Genomic DNA, 19,599 nt, shown 5'->3' with positions numbered 1-19,599 from the left:
TGTCTTCCTCAGCTGTGCTCTCTTCGGATAGTTCCTTGTCAGACATATCTTCCCAGAGGTACTCATCTTCTGTGCCATCGAGCGCGTTTGAGATGCCGCAATTCTTGAATGCATGATGCACAAGGTCCTCTGGTATGCTGGCCCATGCGTCCACAATCCACTTGCATAGCGTGGCAGGCAAAGCCCACTTCAGCCACCCGGTTGGCGTCACTGCAGGCTCACCTGAGCGCATCCGATCTGTGTAACACCACTTGACCGCTTCCTTGAGCAACTTGTTCACGCAAACATCTAAAGGCTGCAGCTGAGATGTCATCCTACCCAAGATAACGATGAGTTCAGTGCCGGATTCGCGCAACAGCCTCTTCACTGAGTCGGCCACATGGCAAGGAAATGCATCCAGCATGAGGATGGACGGGAACGACAACAGTCCAGCCTTTCTCATGGCATCTTACTTTTTGGCAGCTCCTCACCTTTAGCCACTGTCTTGCACTCAAAGATGACATAGGGCAGGAGCTTGCGTCTGTCTGCCATGCACGACAACATGACGGTAACTCGCGTTTTCTCATTGCCAGTGGACCAGACATAAGCTTGTTTAGAGCTCTTTTCATGCATGATGAGGGGCGATGGCATGTCCAGATAAAGCGACGTTTGTTTGCCCTAGCTGGAAGTTCTTGGACTTGCGCAGTGAAATAACGTGGCGCTGGAAAGCCACATGCAGCTCTTCGAACGATTCTGGCAGCTTTTACGAAATCGAAGTTCGGCGGCGCAAGGAAAATCCAGCACGGCACATGTAGCGATAAATTCAGTGCTTGCTTGCTTTGAAGGCGGAGCTCAGTAGCCCTTTTTCTCTTGCAAGCTCCTTAGCTTTTGCCTGCATAAGCTCCACACTCACAGCTAGATGCACAGCTCGATGTTGGCGTACGAACTCCGTCAGGATGACTTCAATTTCCAGGAATGTCCCACTCTTCAGGCCGCGAAAGCTTCTTTGCATTCTGCTGCACGCGAAAAGGGCTTCCTTCTGTCGATGCCACCCATGAGTGCTTCCCTCATTGATGCCAAACTGCCTCCCGGCCGCACTGTTGCCGATGTCCTGTGCGGCTAAAATAACCTTTCTCTTGAAAGCAGCTGAGCATTGTTTTCGTGGTCTGGGCATCTTGGTCCTTCAATGCGGAATAAAAAAGATGCACTTCGCGAAGCGTGGTTTGCACATGTGCTGCCAAGGTGCACACTCAACAATAAAGAAACGATGCTGTAGTCACGCAGCAAGAACGAAACCAAGCCATAGCAATGCAGCAATAAGGAAGCCAAGCCGTAGCCACGCAGTACTAACGAAGTCAAGCCATAGCTACTCAGCGATAATGAAACCAAAACTTCTAGCCCAAATTTCTGACTTAAATTTTTGTTCGGATCCACATATAGTATGAGGCAAAAATTTTGGGCGCTAATAATAGGAAAAAAACTCGTATTATATGCACGCTTTTACGGTACCTAATGGCACGGTTGGTTGCGTTCGACAGGGAGTAGGCTCTTTCTTTTTTGGCTGCAGGTCGGAAAGCAGCGCAGACATTCCGTGCGTGCGCCGATCTATGCTCTCCGAGACCATCTCGCAAGGCCTACACCGGAATGGACGAACATCATCGTTCAAATGCACTGCCATTTGCGTGACCGTACACGCAAGCAACCAGGCGTTGGCGTCCAGCATGGGGCGAACATATTCGCTCGCTATCTGGTCGCGGTGAGTCGGGCTTCCTCGATTCGTCGTGCATCCATTGGCATGTTTGTGAATAGCAATTCAGCTAGTAGGCATTAGTGTATGAATGATGCATTAAATGCCCTTGTGATTGTTTGCACTACTGTGTTGTCGTTCCTTTGTCCCAAGAGTACAGGTGAGAACGCCACAAGGAATCTTTGTGACGTGGATTTGATTCCTTCAAGATAGGGCGCGGGGCCCACATATGGCCGCACGCGCGGAAGAGGAGACACACACTCTAGGAGGAGAGCGCAGATAGGTGCACGTTCGCACTTTCCCAGCGCGGGCTTTATCACGTTACTCGTGTTTACTCCCTCCCCATCCCTCTAGCACAGAAGGAACCGTCAGCTCTCGTGTTTCTCCGAGCTCTTCGAGCTGCCGCGCGCCCCGCAACCTTCGCCAGTTGTTTGCCTATGCGATAAGTGATGTAGCAGTGTTTCCTGCTTTGATAACAGTTCTGCCACTCTAACTTTTCAAGCAGAAGGATGCTTGAGATCACTTTTCCCATGGCTGACATTTTCATAGTTGTTTGCTAGATTTACTAGGCATACCGACTCCAAGTGCATGCTTGAAATGGCGAAAAGCTTGTTTGAATGTGTCACAAAATTGCTTTGTTCTATTAAAAGAAGAAAAGATCAGTTTTTAATGCAACTAAGATCGAGAAATGAAAATAGTTTGTTACATTACGAATTTTGTTATATTGAGGTTTGGCTGTATTGTTTGGGAAATCCATACCAATCTGTTATTGTATGGGGAAAGAAAGAGTACCTGAATGTGGAATCTGTATTCAGTGAAATGCTTATGAGGTTTAGCACAATGCGTTGGTGGGCTAGTTAGTGCGAATCCCTAATTACTTTGTCTTGCGCTAAACAAAGTAATTATGAGGTTTAGTTTTTGTGTTTCGCCGTTCAGAGAAAAATACAAATGTGCGGCTGTTTACTTTGCTCTGGATGGTATGGATAGGTCGAATTTTGCGCAGAATTGTGCTAGAAGTGAGAGCTAATTTGAAAAGCCTGAGTGACAGTGCCTCTTAACAATGCACTGCTTTTCTTGGCAGGTCTGGAGGCAGCACTTTTCCCAAGCCCTGCTGGCTACATCAGCTGCAAAGGAGTCAGTCTGCAAAGCATCCTTGATTCGCAAGGCCAGGCATCTTGAGGTGTCATTATCACTGCCCAGTGGAAAAATATTGCACAAGTTTCTAGCATGCTGAGCTTCTTTGATGGTTGGTGTGTGCGCGTGACTTAATGGTGGACCAAGTGAAAAGAAGAAATGCCCACCTGGTGATTTTTGGTGACCTGAAAAACAAGCGGGCTACGTTTCCTTTGACCTGCCTTCCAAACGTGTTGCTTTGGCAAAGCAGGTGTCTCATGTCTCTTGTGTAATGACGGTTAGAACTCCTAGATGCACAGCCTTTTGTGGTAAGTTTTTACTGCCATTCACGTGCTGTCATGATATCATTGTTGCTCCACTTTCATGCAATGTTTTACCATTGGGACTTCAATCTCTATGTGCATTTTTTTTTGCTGATGGTTACGGTGGGCTTCAATTTGCTTCATTTAGTAGAAAAATAAATTACACCAGTAAATCCATTGTCACTCTCCTTAATATATGGTGTTTTCTGTGATCACAGGTTATTAAAGTGTAGTGATTATGCATTGACTGCACCTCTTAATTGGTTGATGACAAGTGCTTTGGTGGGGCACCAGTGTACAGATAGCAGCCATGTTGTCTTTCTTGTTTGCTTCAATGCCAGATCATTATAATAAAGCAGTTTGCATAAATGCAAAGGTGTGACGCTTCGTCCAGTATTGCCGTGAAGTTAGCTTCTTGGCAGTCACTTTTGGTCACTGAAATTGGTTCTCTAGATATCTGAACAAGACTCGTAGAAATATGGCGATTTTTCTGATTCACTTGCACACTAAAATGTCCTTTGCTTTTTTGCATTTTACTCTGGCATCATGTTGCTCTCGTTGGCAGTCTTGACACTTGTTTTGTTACTGCAAAATAAGAGCTAATAAATGGGCCAGTGTTCTTCAGTTGTGAGTTTGTCTTTTCATTTGTTTTGCATGCTTTGCTTGGATCAAGGCTGGACATTATGCATAAAAGATACCCAACCTCGAATCAGACCAACATACAGTTTGAAGCCAAACGTTCTAACCACCATGCCTCGGTCATTCGGTGCAAGCGGACAAATAATGCAAAGCAGATATGTGCAAATGCTTTCTGACATGGCAAGTATTGATATTTCAGTTGAAAAGTCATTATGTCAGGGGTAGTACAGCTGCGTACGTTGTGCCAAAGGGCTACATTTGTGACTTGCTGGGCCAAGCTGCTGCAGAACATTAAGTGCAATCACGAAGTTTTGTGTTCGGGCCACTTTTACAGCAAAGTGGCAGCAGATAGTTAGCCTGGGTTTTGTTGCTTTCATCCACAGGATATCGGCAGTTGCCACAGCGATAGAGTCTCATGCCATTTCATGCTGCGCACCACTGCATTCACGTGCGAGAATGTGCGACCATACTATGCCCCCTGAGTCCGTGTTCCTGCTTTGTCAATTGACCTATGAGTTGCACTTCTTCACACTTATCCCGTGAGGCAACATGTGCATAAGAATATGTGCATGATCGCTCTTGCCAGTGAGGCCAGCAGACCAAATGAGCGCTGCTGGCAAGGTTGTGTGGCATCGGGAGGCACCTTGGTTGTTTTAACACTTTCCTGTCTGCGCCTATGCTCATCGATGGCCTGCTATGGATGGTTGCAAATTTGTATTTTGCCGCTTTCCAAGCGTTCTCAGATGGTTAGCATCATTTATTGGACTATTTAGAAACTATTCAGTCAGTTTTGGTTCTCGGTCTTCTTTTTCTGCCGCGCGTGGATTTTTAAAGTGTGTCCAGAGAACGAGTGTGGTGGCATGATGATCGCTCATAGTTTCCAAGGTGGCATCGGCCCCTCGCACCACTCGTGCACAAAAACGTCACGTTCTCACCGATTCTAATGCATCTGCACACGAGTTATTGGACTTGGGCACTTATGCAGAAGTCAACTTTGGTTTGTCAGATTTCCAAAGAAAGCTTTGATTTTTTTCTCCGAATTGCATCAGAGCTGTCGTGCGCTTACATGAAAATATTCTACATGTCTTAAAGGCCACAGTTCTTACCTGCAGGGAGTTGATAACCTTCAGTCAGGATCATTTGCCAGTGGCCGTGCAGCGAGTCGAGTTCCATGCGAAAAGACTGCCAGGAGTTGACCTTGGTATCGTGCTAAGCCTAGTCACCAGGGTTAATACTTTCTTTTAAGTGTCAAGAAATGTTTTACATAGAAGGACGATATTTCCTGAAATATTGCACAGGTCCTTTGCATTGAAAATGTATATTCTGAAATTTTAAAGGTTTTTCTATGTGAAGCAACAATGTTTTTATATAACCTTTTTTAGCATAATTTTTGTAGATCTTTTTTAAAGATTTTTTAGGCATGTTGTTTGGAAATAGTACTGTTGGAAAGAAAATTTTTTCTTCAAATTTATACTACACTTTAGGTTGAAGCATGCTCTGTGATAGGAAAAAAAGTGTTTACTACACTACCCAAGAACTGCTGCTTTTCCCACGGGCAGGAAATTGTTCATTGACTCCTCACGCGAAGACTGCTGATACCAATTTATATAATTCAATTTGTTTATTTTATTTTGTGCAGCTGTTCCGCTTATTGAGGTGCCGAGTATGTCCATTAACATGTAAATTGGAGAGCATAGAATGGGCTGTGTGTCGCTTGTTAGGAACGTTGTAGCAGCGCACACATCATACATGAGTCTAAACACATTCGGTTCAAAGTAATTTGAAGCGCTCGTGTTGCAGGATTGCTGCTGCTTTTGATGAATACTAAGAAGGGACCGTAAGTTTGTTGAAATAAAGTAGTTTTAGCTACAGGGGAATTTTTCTGGTACCAAGCTACACTGGAAACCGCGAGTTAATAAAGATCGTAAATGCATTAAGCGTACCTGAACTGCACCTTGCTACAAATGTTGCGCCCATTGTGGCCATGACTTCCATATTGTGAACCCATAAAGGTTAATGTGTTCAGCTTGGAAACATAAACGGAAAGGAGTGTACACAGAGGTGATTGTGCCGGTCCAGACTGACAGGCGCGAAGGAACTTGCACTACAAGCCGGATAGCATTCATAATGTACACCATGTACTGTCAGCTATGGTCAGCAACGTCAGTAGGAGTATCACCACACAGCACCAAGCGTGCAGTCATTCATGATGTGAATGCCAAAGTGGTCCGCATCAGCCATTTCAACGAGGTAATGGCGTGCTTGTTAATTGACAAAATTATTACTTATGGTACAGAACACATTGTTACAAAGCATTTTGGAACCAGTCATAGTTCAAATTATTAATGCCTCTAGCATTCAAGTCAACCATATAGCGAAACCCAAACAGCGCTGTAGCTTTGCTGCCACACCGGCATCACGTGTTCCCGCCCGACAGCCGGTACGTAAAAATTTATGCACAGGAATAAACCCGATGATGGCATGGGAAAAAAGAGAGAAGAAAGTGAAGTTGCAACTCCGCTCACTGTAGTGGTCCATTTCTGGGACAAGCGGTAGTTGGGATCGAAAAGTTTGCTTGAAATCACTATCTTCTGCCTTTAGGTGTTCAAATACTGAGACTTTTTCTTCATTGAAATGGCTGCCGCCGTGACAAGGCTAATATTCAGTTTGTGTTTTTTGTTAGTTTGAATAATGGCAATGGTACAATTGGGACTTAACTAGCTGTATCTGATAAAGTATAAAGCGGAATGCACCACCCTCTGAAGTCTGTTATGTAACAACTGTAGGCAGTTTTATAAAAACACTGCAGGAGTTAATACGAAAACGAAGGACCAGTGTAACAATTGTTCTGTAATTGCTTCAGATTTGTTATTTGCAGCTCTGAAAATGAATGACCTTTCTTTCTTCGTAAACCTGTTCCTTATTCAAGATATGCTCCAAGATCAAGATTTTTGCACTTCTAAAATAGCTCCAAAAGCTGTTTCAGCAGTCCCACCTCTGTTATGTACAAAGCTCCACTTTATAAATATGTCTATGTATATCATTCTCGGTAATTCATCAGTAGTAAGCAAATAAAGAAAGATACACCAAGAGTAAGGGTGTAAGCCTAACGTGCCACCTCAAACGGGTTGCTAACCAGGCTTTTCTTGCATATTCTTGAGATATTAAGCACAAGCAAATGCACAGATCTGAGTAATTAGAAATGGACAGGGGCCAAGTAGTTCTTTTTAAGGGAAATTGAAGGAAAAATTATGCAGAGCTGTATTTAAGCTGACCTTCTAAAATAATAAAAACCTACTGTTACTGTGTGTGTAGGCACGTTAAGCCAGAAAAGATGCAGAAACAGAAGCCGGATGGTGCCGCCACCTTGAACTTCTTGCACAAGCTCATCGTGGCACCAAGGATTTTGGCAGCATCTTGTCAATTTGAGCTGCATTGAACAGAGATTGTGTGCTGCTGTACACTTCTTCATATTGCGGGGGGACGGAAGTTTCCAGGAGCTCTTCAGGTGACTCGGTCCTTCAAGAGTACCAGGGGGTTCTCCATATAGCCACATCATCTCTCTAAACCTCTAAGGCGCCAACACACTTCGACGTGACCCGGCGCGCGCGCGCGCGCGGTGGTTGCGCTACGTCACGCCAGGTCGGCTACGCCGCCTCAGGCGTTCCGTCCCCCTACAGTACAACGCCGCGCCCCTGCCGCAGCTGGAGCAGCGCATGCGCAGAACACCGCGCCGCTCCGTGGCGCCTGTCGTGGAACATCGAAACAAATCTTTCGCGCGCTTTCTCTGTCAGTAGCGACCGCGGACCGGACTGTTGCTCGGCGATGGCACGGATGCAGACACATTCCGCAAGACGAAATTAAGCAGGAGACACACGGTACGATTCGGCGTCCGATCCGACGTGCGGCGCCACATGCTCCGGCATGCGGCATACTACGATTCAGGGCACACGGTGCGTGCATCCGAAAGATTGAGCGGCGCGTAAGCTCCGCCCAGATACAGCCCCCCAGCTTCACTTCATATCCACATCGAGAAACACAATACAAACAACTCTGCACAACATTGCTTCGCTTTACGCGAATACTGTCAATAAAATTATGCCCCTGCGAATGACGGAACACTTCACGACGGCGCGTTGTCTACTGACGGCTCCGCCAACAACCAGTGATAGGGCCGGTAGGCCTAGCTAGGCGGACGCTGCGGCCGACGGCGCTGGCGACTCGTCAAAGAGCGCTTATTTTTGCCAAAGCAATTAACACTTTACATTTAGGTCGCCCCTAATTAAATACAATGGTTTACTCGACGCAGTCGTTGCGAAGGGCAAACGTGCAAGCGAAGCGAGCAGCCTCGCTCAGACGGTCGGTGTGTGCTGTCTGCCCGTGGAATGCCCTCGCGTCACGGCTCCGGATCTCGCCAGTAGCTTGGTGCTAGTGTATTAGGCGCTGCATTGCTTTAACAGGCACACGTTCGAGATAATTTTACGGAACTGGTAACTATTTCGTGTCGGAAACAAACTGCAGCAGGCAAGGAAAAAGAAAAAAAGACTGCGAGAAACCGGCCAGCCAGTGCCGCCTCCGTGGAGGGAACGTCAGAGAACGTCACATGCCAGCCACACTGTCATTGGCTGCGGCCAAACGACGGTGCGGTTGTCGGACGCGTCGGACGATGAAAATCTGCCCGGTTTGTCGCACGCCGGACGTCCGATCCGGCGCTTCGGCACGGCAAAACACCTCGATTCCGGCTGCCGTTCCGGTGCGTCAGACGCCGGATCGGACACCGAATCGGACCGTGTGTCGCGTGGTCTGCGTCGCAAGAAAAACAGGTCTCTCTACATAACAGACACGTAGCCGCTGCCACTCCTTTTCGTCGCTTCAACAGCTTTCAGTTCACGAGCATAGCGGTCCCTCAGCCGCTTCCATAGTTTCAGGCACTCTTCGACTGAAACAGGGAAAACAAGACAAACAAACAGGCGGTGAATGAATAGCAGGAGACGTATACACACACGTGCGTAGCATTGCTCCTGTTGAGAGGCCAGAGTACATGCGTATCTGCTCCCACGCGTTGTTTTCCCGCTCCGCATCCCAGTAGTCCATTCTTTTGGTGTTGTAGACACACGGGTGTTGCAGGACGACGTCCACAAACCTTTCGATTCTGGAGCCGCACAGGTCGGGTACGCTTTCTTGCGAAGAGGCCATCTCGTTCTGGCTCAGCCCGCCGAGTAGTGAGTCTCTACCTCGACGAGAGAGGGCGCTAGGCGCTAACTTGCTCGGCGCGGTTGGCGCGAAATGCGGTCGGTTCCGGACTGTAGAGGGTCGTGTTTTCGCCGACGTAACGTCGCCATGACGAGCGCGCGCGCGCGCGCGCGTTACGTCGGAGTGTATTGGCGCCTTAAGTTTACTCTACATGCTCATAACTGCTGTCTGCAGTAATTGAGTTAGGTAAACCAAAGAGGTACTGGAATCTGGTGCTTTTTCTTGTTATATTCACTCAGTTTTAAAGAAGTCTTGCTCCATGGAATATGTGTACTTGTTCTTGAAGAGTTAGTTTCTGGGCGAAGGGAACAGGGGCCCCACGAGCCTTTCCATACCCCCCACACATGTGTGTGTCTGAGAGAGAAAGAAAGGGTGTGGAAAAGCTCGTCAGGCTTTATATATATAATATTTATACCAGAAGATCGTATATATACCAGCACTGTGTCTGTTGTCTTTACTTTGTCCTATCTGAAATGCTGTTTTGTCACCTACTCGATAGATGATGCACATTCAAAAGCTTCTTTATTTTCCCAACTCTTTCCGGGGCCTGTCCTCAAAATTAAGTTAATTAAGTTATAAATCAAACCAAATTTCAGGGCTCTATGTGCCAAAACCATGATCTGATTATGAGGTACGGCGTAGTGGGGGACTCTGGATTTAATTTGACCATCTGGGGGTTTTAAAGGAGTCCCGAAGCACTTCTCAGACTAGTTAAAAAATATTAAATTACGTCTCCTCACAAATCTCCTGTCACAAAAATGTTCCAATCTGTCCAGCACAAGTGAAGTTAGACGTAGTTATCGGACCGTTAAGAGGACAGCTTTCTTTCTCCTTTCATTGCCACTAGCTACATGAGGGAGACAGCAAGGGGACGCGAGAGAGCAACGCCCAGAGTTTGAATGCCATGGCGGTAAGACAACTCATGGCAGCAGCCCATGGTAGTTGCGGTATCTGCACTCTGCTGTTCTTCTCGGCGGCCATGCGCAGAAGAGGCACCAACGCACAACTGGCCTGTCTAGACTAACAGTGCAAAAATGAAATGGTTTTTCTGTCACTTTCAGGTCACAGACATGTATATTTTACTATTTATTTAACTCAAATGAGCAATAATTGTATTACTAAGGATGTTCTCGCTACCATAAAATCAGCCAATAGCTATTGGTGGGACCAGCTGCTTGCCATGAGTCTGCGTGACAACGTTGCAGAAGTGAGAGCAAGCCACGTTTTACTGCTTTTGACACGAAATTCCCTGCTGCATGCAGTGCAATAATATTTGGCTGACATGTTCACAGGAGCCTCATTAACAGGTCTGCGGTGTTTTCTTGTTAAGTGCAAAAAGCATTTCAGGGGTCGTTTAACTGTGCACCAAAAGTATGGCAAATGAGCGTTTCTTGCATTCTGCCTCTATTGCAATGCGACAGAGAATTGAACCCATGACCTCATGCTCTGCAATTCAATGCCACAACTACGAGCCAGAGCAAGATTATGTGCTATTACAAAAGTGCAATGAAAGCGATGAGTTCAAAGACATGTCTAACCGATACATTTGATACAACTCGGCTTCTGTTAACCTGTATTGTTTTTTTTTCAGGTTTTTTAATTGTTTTTAAACTGTCCAACTGCAGCTCCTTTTCTCTGTTTTCTGGGAAAATGAGGCCCCCAGGGTTGATGTCGGTTTACACGTGACAATTCTTTTCTGTTTTTCCTACCACTTGAAAAAATTGGCAGCACCCCCATCACCCTTCCCTCGCATTTACAACTAAACACCCTAATATTTGAAAATTTTGACTTCTGTCAGCTGGCCATTCATTTGACCTTGCTATTGTGTGTGGGGGGGGGGGGAGGTGTTATGAATTTTCAAGAAGGAAAGCCATTTCACGGCCACATGTTTCAACTGAGCGGTCGTGGCAGTTGTTGCCTTGATGAAGTCAAGTCTCATAACTCCCATTGTCAAAGACCCACCTTGGTGGCGTAGTGGCTTTGGTGTTGCGCTGCGAAGTCCGAGGTTATGGGATCAAATCCCGGCTGTGACGTCCACATTTTGATGGGGGGGGGGGGGGGGGGGGGGGAATGCGAAAACGCCTCTGTAGTATGCATTGGGTGCGCGTTTAAGAACTCCAGGGGATCGAAATCCGGAGTCCCCTACTGTAGCATGCCTCATATTCATATCTCAATTTTGGCGCGCACAACCACAGAATTTAATTCAATTGTCAAAGTGACGGCTCGATAACAGTGGTGTCACAAGGGTCAGTGGAACCAGGGTCGGTGGCCTGTATTGACACGCCCCCCCCCCTCCCCCTCCTTCTCGTTCCAAGCAACAAAGCACAATTTTATCCTCATGGCTTGCTTGTTGTGGAGTGTAGTTTGTTTTGTAGCTAGCAACTAATTATGTTTATTTCTTTTCAAAATAGCCAAAGTAACAAGCGCACCACACAATTCCCATTTCAGTATGATATCGCATCAAAAGTGCATATCTACATGTTTATTTTGTACTAACAGTCAGAAAAAAAGCAGTGTGCGATTTCTTTTCCAGAAAGAACACTTCAAGGAAAATCAATAGAACAACTAGTTTTGGTCATATGAATGTCAAGCTTAACAATATAAAAATAAACGTGCACACAAAAAACACAAGAAATACGAACTTTAAGCATGGAGAAAGACTTGTAGCGATATATGTATGGGCGTGCAGGCATTCTATGCATAGCCATGTGTGGTGCACATTGCATACGTAGCCATGTAGGTACATATAAGAATAGATTATCCTCAATTTTTTGGTAAAGTTGAGAGAAACGCCTCGGAAGGAGAAAACATGAAAGGGAGAGCTAGAAAAATAAAGACAATCCTAAAATAGTAGGTGACTAGGCAAAGAAGAATACAGTCTCATTAGAACATGTGGCATATTAAAGGTCCCCGAAACACTTTTCTAACTAATAAGAGAATGGCCTCACTGATATAGTATTGTAACACTTGTGAAAGAGAAGGAAAAAGCGGACAGGGAGACCAAGAGAAGAGGGGGCCAGATCAATTGTGTTGCATTAAACAGAACGTTACATCTTGGCACAGTTGACAGGCATGTTACATGTATGCTGTCCCACGAATCTCATTTCGCAAAAATTTTACAAATCCAACTGCAAGTGGAGTTCATCATCATCAGCCTATTTTTATGCCCACTGCAGAACGAACGCTCCTCTCAGCGATCTCCAATTATCCCTGTTTGGTGCTAGCTGATTCCAACTTAGGCATGCAAATTTCCTAGTTTCAACACCCCACGTAATTTTCTGCTGTCCTCGACTGTGCTTTCCTTCCTTTGGCATCCATTCTGCAACAACTCTGATGGTGCACTGGTTACCTGCCCCACACCTTGATGACCTGCCCAGCTCCATTTTTAGAGCGCAGCTCTTAGGTGCCCATTTCTGCAGTGACCTTCGGTGTCGGCGGTGTAGCTGAGCAAATGAGCACAGCGAAAGATGAAAGCGAACGCAGAGCACAGCAGGGGATGAAAGATGCGCAGACAAAAGCGAAGAGTGCAGTGTGGCGACGATGGCTACGAGATGGTGGCAGAGTAGCGCGCATTATCTGGGAGGTCTGCCGGCGGCAACTGCCGTGAGTCGCACCCACGTGTCACCCACCCGCTGGTTCTCACGATCTCCAGACAAGCGAGGTAGTCGCGCTGCGCTTCTCCCCATTTGCAATGTGCCACACGAGACAGATTGTCGACGCCAGCCACTATATTGCGAAATGAAAATGCTTAGAGAGCTGCGCTTAGATTTCACATGAGGGAGTATCGTAATAGTCGGTTTTCTCTTAATGTCAACAAGAATATTGGCTATCCCCGTTTGCTCTCTGGTCCACACTGCTCTCTTCCTGCCCCTTAACGTTATGCCTAACATTTTCCATCGCTCCGCGCAGTCCTTAACTCAGTGATGGAAGTGCTGCGCCAATTGTGCCATCTTGCACCAAAATAGAAATGCTGATACATGCTGCACCAAATGGCTCCTTTTTGCATAAATTGCGCCACTCGTGCACCAAGGTGCACATGAGTGGCCTAACCTCCCGCATCCGAACAACAGGTGTAATTGTTGTAATACTTGCCAAACCGAAACTCCGTGCAGCGAAGCCAACCAAGTTGCCAAATTGGGCTACTTTTATATGGGTTGGCATCGAAAATTCCGAGTTGGCTACATGGCTATATATGGGCTATTTTTGTCTTGAGGACTTCTGAGTCCTGAGGACCACTTAAACACTGACAAAATTCACGAACACCGAAAACCCAAAGCTTATTGCATGTCATTGCTGCTAGAAAGATATGTAGGCAATCTCAAAGGCTGTGTTTTTAGGTAATGCCGGCGCTTGGAGTATGGCGTTATGTCATGGCTGCCATGTCATTCCAGCAGTAAGCTCTCTTCATTTTGCTTTGGCTTCTGCACTATCTGCTGCCAGTTCACGTGTGCTTCAGTGAGAAAAATGGTGGGCCTGACAGGTGCCGAATGTGTGTTCCGTGCCAGCTGCCATACAGCAAACTATTATGTGCACACAACAGCTCAAGTATTTGCACACATGTCGTGGCATGTCATTTTCACCCGTTGTTCTTCAATGTTTGTCAAGGGTTCCTCGAAGCCTAGTGCTTGGTTTTCCCGCGAATCACAGCATTATTTATTTACCCAGTGACTTCACGAAAAAATTGCAAGTCGCTTTAAACGAGAGATGTTCCCCTGCTGTCTGAGCTTGCTTTGTTCCTACTTGCACCGCCTCTTTTGAACGCAGCAGTCGAACGCATGTTCAGCTTTCGTTGACAAAGAACGATTTAAGAAACCGCATGTTGAATGAGACACTGCAAGCTCTCCTTCATGTTAAGTTTGGTCTATCAGAGAGTGGGGACTGCTGCAAAGGTTTTGAGCCAGATGAACAGTGCCTGTCGTGTTTCAACTCTGCAGTTCTGCATGGTCCAAATGGCAGTGGAAGTTAATTCAAACAGGACTAGATTGTATATTTAATCCATTTGCGTAAATCCACAGTGTAAGAAGTATCAACTGGGACTCTACGCAATGTTATTGTTTTTCGTTCTTTGTTTTAGTCAAGCAACTACCTATTATGTGAAAGTTGCGATTGTTTCATGGTACTTCTTGAATGTTTCGTATTATTAGAATGACAAGTTTTGTAAATAAATGAAAAACGATGTTCGTCAACAGTGAAGATGGCAACAAAAGGCCGGTGAGTGATTGCCTTACCAACATCAGTGCAGTCACTCGCCTTGTCAGTTTTCATACCGTACTCCTGCAACAATTTTTTCTCTTTAGACTGTGCGTACGAGTAATTGCGATTATGGCTTACTTTATATATGCACGTACTTCATGATCATCATAATTCCTCTTTATTCGTCTTGCTAGTCATTACATTGTATTTGTTCATACGTATTTTCCAGCTGTGTTGAGAAAAAAGAACTGCATTCGATATACTTAATAGGTGCTTGTGGTGCTGTTAATACGTCCATATTTTATTATTTTTGCATGCATTGCAGTGGTGGCTCGGCAAAGAGTTCTTGCCAGTTTGTAAAGGTATATGTAGTGTCCTGATGAATTCCTATTCTCATGTATTGTGCTTGAATTTGTTAGACTAACGGGTTTACTTGGTACTTAACTTCATGACAGCCGTGCGCAGCCTATAAAATTGATTTTATGTGCTCTCTAGTGAAATTATATTTCTTTATTTTCTTTCAAGTCGCACTGAAAGTAAGCTACACAGTACCCCTTGGAAATTTGGCAACACATGCATTTGTGCCTGCATTCACAGAAACTTACGTACATGTTTTCATATTGCACGAATTTTGCCGGCGAATCCCAGTTTTAATATGGCGCAGTTCAACACTTTTCGATACTTATACCACCTGTATTATTTCCAGCGCCCTAATTTATGTGACAATTAAAACTACAAATATTAATTCACCTCTTCTGTTACAGGCCAGCTGGTTGTTTTGTTTGTTCCCATTCAAAGGCGAATTGCACTCGCAACTGCCGCCTCTTTGCATGAGTAAAATGCGAGGTTTCAAGTCTTAATTCTCCAAAGTCCAGTGTGCCTCCAAGCGAAAGCATTTGCTAACTCAGCATCAATCTGCTCTCGAGTAAAAAATACAAAATTGAGAGAGAAAGAGGGAGAGCGGGAGAAAAATAACATGTTTATTTTATGAATCAAGCTTAGGAAAGGCATCCATATTCCAAATGCCTTGAGCTCGGACCACCTCTTGGACACTCGATTGTGACCAGCTGAAGCTGACCCTCGAGGTTGGAGCTGGCAACAGTTTGCCCGACTCTTATAGAAGAATGCATCGGGTAAGCAACGTCATGAGTAAATCGGAAAAGAAATCCTTCGGCTCATTGTAACTATAAGTGGGGTCCAAATCCATGTCTGAGTGGCAGCAATCGCTAGAATTCTTTATTCAGATCATGAGGACAGTTTTGTGCTGGTTGTATGTGCCGTAAGTGATTTTAAAGCTGCAATTACGTGGTGAGATTTAGACACCACCTATAAAACACCTGCAGAACATCATCAAACGTATTGGCTATGTTTTTGACCACTTTTCGCTCACAAACAATTTGGGTCTGGCTATTTTTTGGGCTACACTTTGAGATCATTTGGCTATTTTTTGTTGAGACCATCTGGCAACCCTGTAAGACACCTGCACATGGACGAAGGAAAACTGAGGAGTGGGTCCGACGTCACTCTTTGTGAAGCTAAGTTACAGTGTCTAGAATAAGGAAGTGTGCATACCGCGCCGCCGGCTCTGCAGCTTTTCCGCGATGCATCGGAAAGAGAGGTCCAGGTGGCACTGGCGGCCGCTTAAACAGGGCACAGGGGACAGCACGGAGCGCGACAGCGTGGTCATTATGCATGCTGGGCTCAATGACGTGCTTAAGAGGAGAAGACAGGACCTTGAGAGACACGTTGAGACTGGGCTGAGTAAGCTTAGAGAGGCCTCCGGGAGGGTGCAGGCGACCATATGCACTATCCCAGAGGTCCAGGGCCAGACTTACCAGGTAGAAAGGAGGGTGGTTGAGGCCAATCGGGTCATTAGGAGTCTGAGCGGACGACTCGGGTACAGCGTGATGGAGGTCAAGAGGGACATATACGGAGCTGGCTTCCGGCCTTTTGTGCGGGATGGCATTCACTATAGTGGTGCCGCTGGCAAAAGGATAGGGGCAGGATGGGTTGCCAGGCAACAGCTTTTTTAGGGGGACGCAGAGCCCTGAAAGAACCAGTGTAGGTTCTCACTGAAAGAACCAGTGAGAATAAGTGTAGGAAAGACCCAGTCTGGACAATTCGAGGCAGGATCCACAAACAAGCAAACATCAATACTGTAGGAGAGGCGACAGGAATAAGCACCAGAGCCAAATTAAGTCAGACATAGGGTTCATTAACATGCAAGGTGGCAGAAATAGGCTAAAATTGGAGGAAATCGAAAAGCAACTAAGGCAGGAGAACTTAATGGTTTATGGGTTTCTAGAGACACATCTTAGCGACATGGAACAACTGCCCTGTAACCCTGATTATGCATGGGAATACTGGAACAGAGTGCAGGGTAGCAGAAAGGGCAGGGGAATTGAAACACTCATTCATAAAAGTACAAATTGGCAAAGGGTCAAACACGAATGCAAGGAGCATTTATGGCTAAAAGAAAAAGTAGCAGGGGCGAAAACACTTCTAGGCTTTGTATACCTTTGGACAGGATCAAATGCTAAAGAGGAAAACAAAAAAATGTTGGACTGTATCACAGCGGACATCAATGAGCCAGGAAAAGGATGTGAGATAATTGTATTAGGAGACATGAATGCGCATGTTGAAGATATGGATGGGTACACGGACTCCACAGATAACATGCTGCTGGATATGCGCGAGAGGCATAACTTAGTTGTCTGTAACTCTACTGAAAAGTGTGACGGGATCATAACATGGGAGGTAGGGGGTCGACACTCGACAATAGATTATGCGTTTATGTCACATAGGATGTACGATAGATTAGGAGCCATGATTATAGATGAACAGGGCTCCAGAAGTATATGTAGCGACCACAAACGTATCAAGTTGAGTTTTAAGAGGGAAACTAAAGCACGAACTACGCGCGAGGAAATGCCAGATGTGATTTTTTACTCAGAAGACCAAGTGGAAATAGTGGTCAAACAAATTGAAGAGGAAATATCAGAGGGTACTGAAACTGATTGGACTTACCCAAAGTTAATGAGGCTATTTAAGCGTGACCTAGGCGCGAGTCAGGAAAGCAAGGCAAGGGATATGAAAACTCAAGAGCTGGTGGGATGAAGAGGTTAAGAAGGCCATAAAGAAACGTCAGGAAGCCTCCAGGGAACACAGGTATTCCAAAAGTAAGGGAGAACCTGAAGCAGAAGTAGAAAGAAAATGGGTAAACTACATAAAATGCAGAAGGGAAGCACCCTATTTGATAGCGAGAAAATCAAGACAAAATGGTCCCAATGGCTGTCAGAAATAAGCAATAAAAAAGATAAACAGGCAGCTAGGAAATTCTGGCAACATATGAACTCCTTGGGTAATAGGACAAGCCTAGAGCAGAGTTATATAGTAACAGCTCAAGGTACTCGGTTAGAAGGAGAGGGGGCAATGGAGCATATAGGAACCATGATGAGGGAAAAAATAGAGAAATGGTACATGCAGTATGTCGGAGAGGGATAGCCCGGTCAATCCACTGCTTTCGCTTGGACAAAGAGAGTGGGAAAGGGATGAGAAGAGGGTACCAAGTAGCACATCGGCAGGCTCGGATGGTATTCCAATTATGTTAATAAAGATTTGAGCCCGAAATCTTAGAAAACATTAAGGGAAGTGGTGAGCAAACTGCTAATGGATGGCAAAGTACCTGACGAATGGAGGCTAAGTAGGATGAGAATGATATATACGGGAAAGGGGGACAAAGCTGAGATAAATAACTATCGGCCTATAACAGTGACGTCAGTGGTTTACAGGGTGGTTATGCAGATTATAAAGGACAGACTGTAGGCATGGGTAGAGAATGAGGGGGTGCTTGGAGAGCTACAAAATGGGTTCCGGAAGCGTAGGAGGCTAGATGACAATCTGTTCTCACTGACTCAGTGCATTTAAATAGCTGAAAAGGAACACAGACCCCTATGGCTGGCTTTCTTGGATATCAAGGGAGCCTATGACAGTGTACCTCAAGAGGGCTTGTGGGGAATTCTGGAAACTTTAGGAGTGCAAGATGGAGTAACGAATTTCTTAGAAGATATCTGTAAATGTAACCGGGTGATTATACAATTGGAAAAGCAGGTTTCGGAGCCTGTAATGATTCGGCGGGGGCTTAGGCAGGGGTGCCCATTGCCACCTCTGATGTTTATGCTGTACCTACATGGTTTAGAGGCCAAAATAAAACAAAGCGAACTCAGCTTCAACCTATCATTTTTCAAACAAGGAAAATTGATTGACCAGTCATTACCAGGACTAATGTTCGCGGATGATGTTGTATTAATGGCTGACAATACAGAAGATTTGCAGGGATTGATGGACATATGTGGCACAGAAGGAGACAGATTAGGCTTGAAGTTTAGCAAAGAAAAATCAGCAGTCATGATCTTTAATGATAACATTTGTGGCGAGCATAAGATACAGGAGGCCTCGCTGGAGATAGTCGATAAATACAAGTACCTTGGGGTGTGGATAAATAATGGCATTGAGTATCTGAGAGAGTACGAAACATATGTAACAACTAAAGGTAACAGAAGTGCAGCAATTATGAAGAGTAGGGCACTGTGGAACTACAATAGGTACGAGGTAGTACGAGGGATATGGAAGGGGGTAGTGGTTCCAGGCCTGACTTTTGCCGATGCAGTTCTATGTATGAGAGCAGAGACCTGGGCATAGTTGGAAACTAGGCAACGTGGTGTGGGCAGGCTCGCTCTGGGAGCTTATGGCAAGACACCAAATCTTGAGGTGCAGGGGGATCTGGGATGGTCTTCTTTCGAGGGCATAGAGGCTAGTAGCAAGATAGCATTTGAGAAGCGATTGAGAAAAATGGGGGAAATGCGGTGGGCTAGGAAGGTTTTCAGTTACTTATACACGAGGAATGTTGACACAAGGTGGCGGAGGTGAACTAGAAAATTGTCAAGCAAATACTTGGGCAGCAGTGGGGGGACAGGTAAGGAATCATCCGTCAAGAAAAAGGTTAAGGAGACAGAGAGAGGTATGTGGAAAACAGAAGCAAACCAAATCAGCATTACAGACATACAAGAAATAGCCAAGGAAAATATTTACGATAACTCTAAGGGAAGCTCGTTGTTTGAGGCCAGGACAGGTGTACTGCGGACTAAAACGTACCGAGCCAGATACCAAGAGATAGATTTGTTGTGCGGGGCATGTGGAGAGGAGGAGGAAATGGCTGAACACCCGATACTTACTTGTAAACAACTTCACCCTGCAGTTGAATGTAACGGGGAACTATTCAAAGCTTTGGGTTTTAAAGGCAGTGAAATTAAAATAGACTTTGAACAGGTAGGAATAACTAAACGGAGGCTA

The 19,599-nt window shown here is 45.5% G+C and overlaps 1 protein-coding gene across 9 annotated transcripts in view; it reads left to right on the top strand.

Annotated features, from left to right (window-relative positions):
• The window catches only part of LOC142568070 (G patch domain-containing protein 2-like), a 125,802-nt gene extending 122,016 nt beyond the window's left edge, over window positions 1-3,786 (top strand). For all 9 annotated transcript variants that reach the window (XM_075678163.1, XM_075678161.1, XM_075678159.1 and 6 more), the window contains one exon: window positions 2,808-3,786. The gene's annotated coding sequence lies outside the window, so the exon portion shown is untranslated. The remainder of the gene's footprint in view (window positions 1-2,807) is intronic.
• Window positions 3,787-19,599: the final 15,813 nt, after the last annotated feature.

This window comes from Dermacentor variabilis, unplaced genomic scaffold (genome assembly GCF_050947875.1).
Source record: "Dermacentor variabilis isolate Ectoservices unplaced genomic scaffold, ASM5094787v1 scaffold_16, whole genome shotgun sequence".
Classification (NCBI taxonomy): Eukaryota; Metazoa; Arthropoda; class Arachnida; order Ixodida; family Ixodidae; genus Dermacentor; species Dermacentor variabilis.
This window is presented reverse-complemented; position numbering and strand designations above follow the sequence as displayed.